Here is a 6670-nt window from a genome sequence, read left to right on the forward strand (position 1 = left end):
GTTTAGTTATCCCAACTTCAGAACTGGAGAGACAAGCCTATTATGATATTTGGATACATCTTTCCCCCCCACTTAGCCCTGGAACATACAAAGGTACCTTGACTGATTCTCCATTGATGCTGAGGATTTACTACTGTCTAAGGTAGTGCTACATAATAGTTATGTGCTTAAGCTCTGGAATCCGATTCACTTGGGTTCTAATCCCGACTCCACCACATATAAACCACATGAAAACTTAAAATCACTTAACTTCTCTAAGTCTCTGCGTTCTGATGTGTCAAACACTTATAATAATAGCACCTACCTCATAGAGTTTTTAAGAGGGTGATAATGCATATAAACATTTAATGAAGAAATTTGCTCCTAATAAGCATCCAGTAGGCACCGGCTACTATTACCACTTTTGTTACTATTACCCTCCCTCATGAGGCTGCTTGTTCTGTGTCGTATGCATTAGCAGTTCCATCTCCGTCCAATGCAGAGGCTTCTCCTCCCATTTCTTCCCCCTCCCACCCCCCCGCTTTAATGAGATATACCTGACACTTGACAATTGTATATATTTAAGGTACACAGCTTAGTGATTTTCTATACATATACATTGTGAAATAATCACCAAATCAAGATAATTAACATATCCATCACCACACATAGCTACTTTTTTCCCTTTTTCTTTGTGGTAAGAATACTAATGATATATCCTCTTAGCAAACCTAATTGTACAATACAGTATTATTATAGTCAAATTGGTGTATAGTAGATCTTCAGAACTCTTTTTAGCTCACAAAACTGGAACTCTATACCCATTAAACAAACAAACAAAAAAACCTCTCCATTTTCTGTTCATCAGCCCTCTGTACCCACTGTTTCACTGTTTGCTTTTATGAGCTTGATTATTTTAGATTTCACATATTAGTGAGATTGTGCAGCAGCTGTCTTTCTGTGTCTTATGTCTTGAAATGTATTCTTTTTAAAAAAACAAAACCCTCACCTGAGGATATATTTATTGATTTTAGAGAGAGGAAGGGAGAGAGAGGAAGAGAGAAACATTGATGTAAGAGAGAAACATCAATCGGTTATTAGTATAGATAGAGGCCTGATGCATGGGTGGGGGCTGGCTGGTTTGCTCTGAAGGGTGTCCTGGATCAGGGTGGGTATTCCCTTGTGGGGTGGGGAGACCTGGTCGAGGGGCTGGGGCAGTTTGCAGGCCAGCCACACACCCATGGGGTGAGGGTCCCCACTGGGGGGTGTGGCTAGCTTGGGAAAGGGGCTGAGGGCCATTTTCAGGCTGGCCACACCCCCTTCAGGGTGGGGGTAACTGCTGGGGTTCCTGGCCAGCCTGGATGAGGGGCTGATGGCTGTTTGCAGGCTGGCCACACCCCCAAGCAGGGACCCTCACCCCATCGGGGCATGGCCAGCCTGGGTGAGGGGCTGAGGGCCGTTTGCAGGCCCCTCCCTCAGCAGCCGGCCAGGGCGACCCAAGCCTCCTGTGCGCTAAGGCCGGCACCATGGCCATCGCCCATAGGCCCCTCCTTCAGCAGCCGGCCCAGGCAGGTGGGAAGCTTGGCTTCCTCTGTTGCCAGGGGTGACCCAAGCCTCCCGCCCGCTCCAGCTGGCTCCGTGACCACCGCCATCTCTGTCTTCCTAATTTGCATATTCCCTCCTGATTGGCTGTGAGCACCAAAGAGTGATGGTCAATTTCCATATTTCTCTCTTATTAGTATAGATATCTTTTCTACATTCATCTCTTAAATTTTCTCTTTCCTTTATAACAATCTGCATTTTATTCTGGATAATTTTATTAGATTCATTTTCTAAAAGACACATTCTCTCTTCTATTGTATCTATTCTGCTATCCTTCCAATGTATTTTTATTTCAATAACCATCTTTTTCTTGTTAAACCTCACCTGAGGAAATTTTTCCATTAATTTTAGAGAGAGTGGAGGGGAGGGAGGGAGACCCCCCTTCCTCCCCCCCCCCCAACACACACACACACACACACACACACACACACACACACACACACCAGTCGTTTGCCTCTCACATTCACCCTGACTGAGGTCAGGGATTGAACCTGTAATACAGCGAAAACCATCTTTTTCATTACTATAATTTATCTTTTGTGTTTTGTTTTAATCAAGTCACCATGTCATTTTGAAAATCTCTTCTACTTTTTTGCCTTTTTATTCCCATTCCTGATTTTATACCTTTGAATATTTTAAATATGCATTTGAAAGTCTCTATAAAGAGAGGTTTAGGTTATTGTATTGATTGAGTCTCATTAGGATTGTAATATGCCACTCTGAACACATCTTCAGTGATGATTGTTTGCAATAGCAGTCCAAGATCTCTAGAAGTATTCCTACAGCACAGTTGGGCATTTGCTTTCTATAGGAAGATCTCATGGACTTCACAGGAACCTGATTTGTTTTCCTGCTAAATTCTGAACTTGGAATCATACAGTGAATTTGGTACATATTTGAAACTCACACAAATATACAGTAAAGGTAATTGGTGAAAAATGTGTGCAATTGACTATGTTCTTATCTTTAAGCTGTAGCAAGCATCTCTGCCCGATGTAGGTTGGCATGGGGGAGTTTTTCTGGACCCTGTTTCAGAGACAGTGATTACTGCTGGTACTTCAGTTCCAAGTTGCTGGGCTTACAGAGTCTGCAAACGAGACATCCAGTTCCTTCTGGGGAGATATTAGACCTAAATCTCCCTTGATGACCTTGAGAATCATCTGTGCTTTAGTTTCCCATTTTTCCTTTGACTTTCATTTCCTCCTCATTTCTGGAGCTTGAGGGTGATATTGTGTTACCCATTTTGAGTTTTAAACTACATTATAAAGTTTTTTTCTTTTAAAATACATTTTCAGCATTCTGGAATTTTGGGAGTGAGAAGGTGGTTTCTTCTCTATCAACTCCAACATACATATTGACCAGGCATGGATTTGCAATTGGACAGTTGAGCAAAGCAGAATATGTGTTTCTGGTTTTGAACACATCTCTCTCTATTTAGGTCTCATTGTCATTAACCACACAATTGATTAAGTATTAGGGGTTTCGTGCTGAAGACCAGGTTAGCATAAACATTTGTGTGACATGACCTCTTGTGCAGATTTTTATAGCCAATTTCTCAGGGAGCCCTTTTGAGAGAGCCTTTCCTTCTGACGAATGCTTCCAGTGCCAGTGCATGTATCTGTAAGAAAAAAGCAGACCAAACACTGTTATTATTCACTCTGCGGGAAACGCTGGAAGAGCTCAATGAAAGAAATGGCAGCCTAAAATTAAAGATCCATTTGGTGTGCGTGGTGTGTGTTCTTGACATGTATTTTCAGCCCTGCTATCAGTAAACTCGATGACTAATATTTTATACAATGTTACAAATATAGAAAGACAAGTTGGAATCAGTGTAAGACGAGATGGTAAAAAGTCATTCATAAATCCAGGGATTCAATAAATGATGAAGATGCTGCAATGGTTTGTAAAGGTTTCACTCTGATGTTTCCAGGTACCATCTTTTATGCTGCTGCTGGGCTTATTGATGCTCTGTACAATGTCCGAAATAATCCCCTATTGCTCTTCAAACTCTGATTTTAGCTTCTTGATTTATCTTCTTATGTGGTTAGTCAGGTTGGGTTGAGTGAACAAACAATGAGGGAAGATCCTGAACAGCTAAATTTACAGTTTACAAACCCATGAATGTCAATCTTTCTGTATGACACAGTAATACTTTTTTTATGGATTTCAAAATAAAAAAAAAATGGGAGAAGTTGGATGCCTTGTTTAAAAAATAAGAATAGGACAATAATAATCCTACCTAATAAAACAGTAATATGCAAATTGACCGCACCTTTGCTACACCCATAAGCCACGCCCACCAGCCACGCCCACCAGCCAATCAGGAGCAAATATACACGTTAAACCAGCAAAGATGGCAGGGGGGAGAGGGCAGCACCCATGCCAGTGAGATCCAAGCCATGATGGTGGACTGGGGCAGGCGGTTAGCACCGGCAGCCGGCTGACCAGGTCCGCCATCACCGATCATGGACCAGGGCAGTTGGCATGGGTTAGCTCCTGCAGCTGCCTGACCAGGTCCCGGATAAGGGCTTCGAGTCAGCCGCCACTGGCAGCGGCTGACTCAAAGCCCCTATCAGGGATCATGGACCAGGGCAGGCAGCGTGGGTTAAAGCCCGCAGCCGGCTGCCCAGGTCCGTCATCACCGATCTCAGAGCAGGGCAGGCGGCATGGGTTAGTGCCCGTAGCTGCCTGCCCACGTCTGCCATCACCAATCTTGGACGAGGGCAGGCAGCGTGGGTTAGCACCCGCAGCCGCCTGCCCAGGTCCCGGATAAGGGCTTCGAGTCAGCCGCGGCCAGTGGCAGCTGACTCAAAGCCCCTATCAGTGATCATGGACCAGGGCAGGCAGCGTAGGTTAACGCCAGCAGCCGGCTTCCCAGGTCCGCGATCACCGATCTCAGAGCAGGGCAGGCGGCGTGGGTTAGCGCCCGCAGCCACCTGACCAGGTCCCCGATCACGGATCCAGGTGGTGTGGGTTAGCACCCACAGCCGCCTGACCAGGTCCTGATAGGGACTTGGAGTCTAGCATAACAAAAAGAATAGTCAGCAAAAGCAGGAGACAAGGTTTCATAAGTTCTCCCCCAGGTCACCACTGTTCTCTTATACATTTTAATTATCCCAGACTTTGCATGATGGGATTTGATTTGAATTATGCCTGATAGAGATTACATGGCATGAATTGCAGGCTCATTCTTTCTTTTTGTGGTTGCCTGACTGAGAAAGGCCTTGGAATGAGAGAAGGCACTTTTATTTTCCTTTTTCATTCTTTAGAGGCTGAGGAATTACAGTTATATGAAGAACTTAGTGAGAGAATGAAAGTCTCATGCTGTATTTTTCTGTAAGTTTTATCATGTGGACTATCAAAAACTTGGTGGGATCCTTTTCAAGAGGTGTTACAAAAATTATGTTGGAATTAACATTCAAGAGTAAAAGGAGAGAAGTGAGTGGTGGGTAAAGGAAAGAACTTTGTCCTAGAAACCAAATAGAAGCCACATAAACATTCAGATTCTTACTCATTGTGCTTTGGAGGTATTAAAGGATAATTTTTTAAAAAGTTAAAATCATGACTCATAATCTGTATAGATAAAAGGCTAAGTGACCAACATTTGTCCATCCGTCCGACCAACCAGTACATAAGACGAACTGGAAATATAAAAATAAACTTTGACTCGCACACGTGCCATACATATAAAGTTCTGGCTGGCGCTAATTTGAATGTTGCATTTGGTGGGAAAGTTCTTTTCAGAGGGGATTTTTGTGTTGCCATGCTATACAATTGGCCATAGTACAAATAAGTTTTAAAGTACTGTAGTGTTTGGGGATGTTTCAGACAATTGTCTCTTAAAACAAATATGAGATGAGAGGATTCTGCTTATAGTGAATGGTTAGTAAAACTTGGAGATGGCAAACTTGATAGCAGTTTTTAGTTTACGAATGGATATTATTGAAATTCCCCATGAAATTATTTTTAATGGATCTATTATTAAAGCCACCTTTGGAAATAGTATATCTATAGATAATATTAAAATATATCTAAATATGCAATTCTTTATTCAAAAAATGAGCACGTTCAAAATTAAATGAAGAAATTTTGGATATACTTGATGGAGATTTTCACGCCTATTTGAGTGATGATTCCATTGACTCAACAGATGATGCTGAAAAGGAAAATTTTCCTATTGAATTTCTTAATAGTATTACTTCTTCTGGAATGCCATGTAATAAATTAAAATTGAAAGTGGGTGCAATCATCATGCTATTGAGAAATCTTAATAGTAAATGGGGTCTTTGTAATGGTACCAGATTTATTATCAAAAGATTGTGACCTAACATTATCAAAGCTGAAATATTAACAGGATCTGCAGAGGGAGAGATTGTTCTGATTCCAAGAATTGATTTGTCCCCATCTGACACTGGCCACCCATTTAAATTAATTCGAAGATATTCTCCTGTTATGCCAGCATTTGTGATGACTATTAATAAATCACAAGGACAAACTCTAGACAGAGTAGGAATATTCCTACCTGAACCCGTTTTTGGACATGGTCAGTTATCTGTTGCTTTCTCTCTCTCTTTTTTTTAAAGTATTTTAAAAATATATTTTATTGATTTTTTTTACAGAGAAGAAGGGAGAGGGATAGATAGTTAGGAACATCTATGAGAGAGAAATATCGATCAGCTGCCTCCTGCACACCTCCTACGGGGGATGTGCCTGCAACCAAGGTACATGCCCTTGACCGGAATCGAATCTGGAATCTTTCAGTCCACAGGGCGACACTCTATCCACTGAGCCAAACCAGTTACGGCTGTTGCTTTCTCTTGAGTTCAAAGAGCATGTTACGTTAAAGTTAAAGCTGTAAATACTTTATCTCAAGGGAAATTAGTCAAGCACTCTGAAAGTGTTTTAACTCTTAATGTGGTATACAGGGAGATATTAGAATAAGTTTAATCACTTTATCAATCATTATTTGCATCAATGTTGTTTTTATATTATGAGTTTCTTATTGTTATATCAGTTTGTTATTGTTATATCATTTTGTTATTGTTTACTTATTAATAAATTTATGTGTTATTTTCATATACATTGTACT

The 6670-nt window shown here is 41.4% G+C and overlaps 1 non-coding gene across 1 annotated transcript; it reads left to right on the forward strand.

Annotated features, from left to right (window-relative positions):
* Positions 1-3962: 3962 nt before the first annotated feature.
* MIR9357 (microRNA mir-9357) lies at positions 3963-4063 on the forward strand. Its single transcript, NR_130584.2, has one exon. It is a non-coding gene; the product is annotated as a microRNA mir-9357 (primary transcript).
* The last annotated feature ends 2607 nt before the right edge of the window (positions 4064-6670 follow it).

Source organism: Eptesicus fuscus, chromosome 9 (genome assembly GCF_027574615.1).
Source record: "Eptesicus fuscus isolate TK198812 chromosome 9, DD_ASM_mEF_20220401, whole genome shotgun sequence".
NCBI lineage: Eukaryota > Metazoa > Chordata > Mammalia > Chiroptera > Vespertilionidae > Eptesicus > Eptesicus fuscus.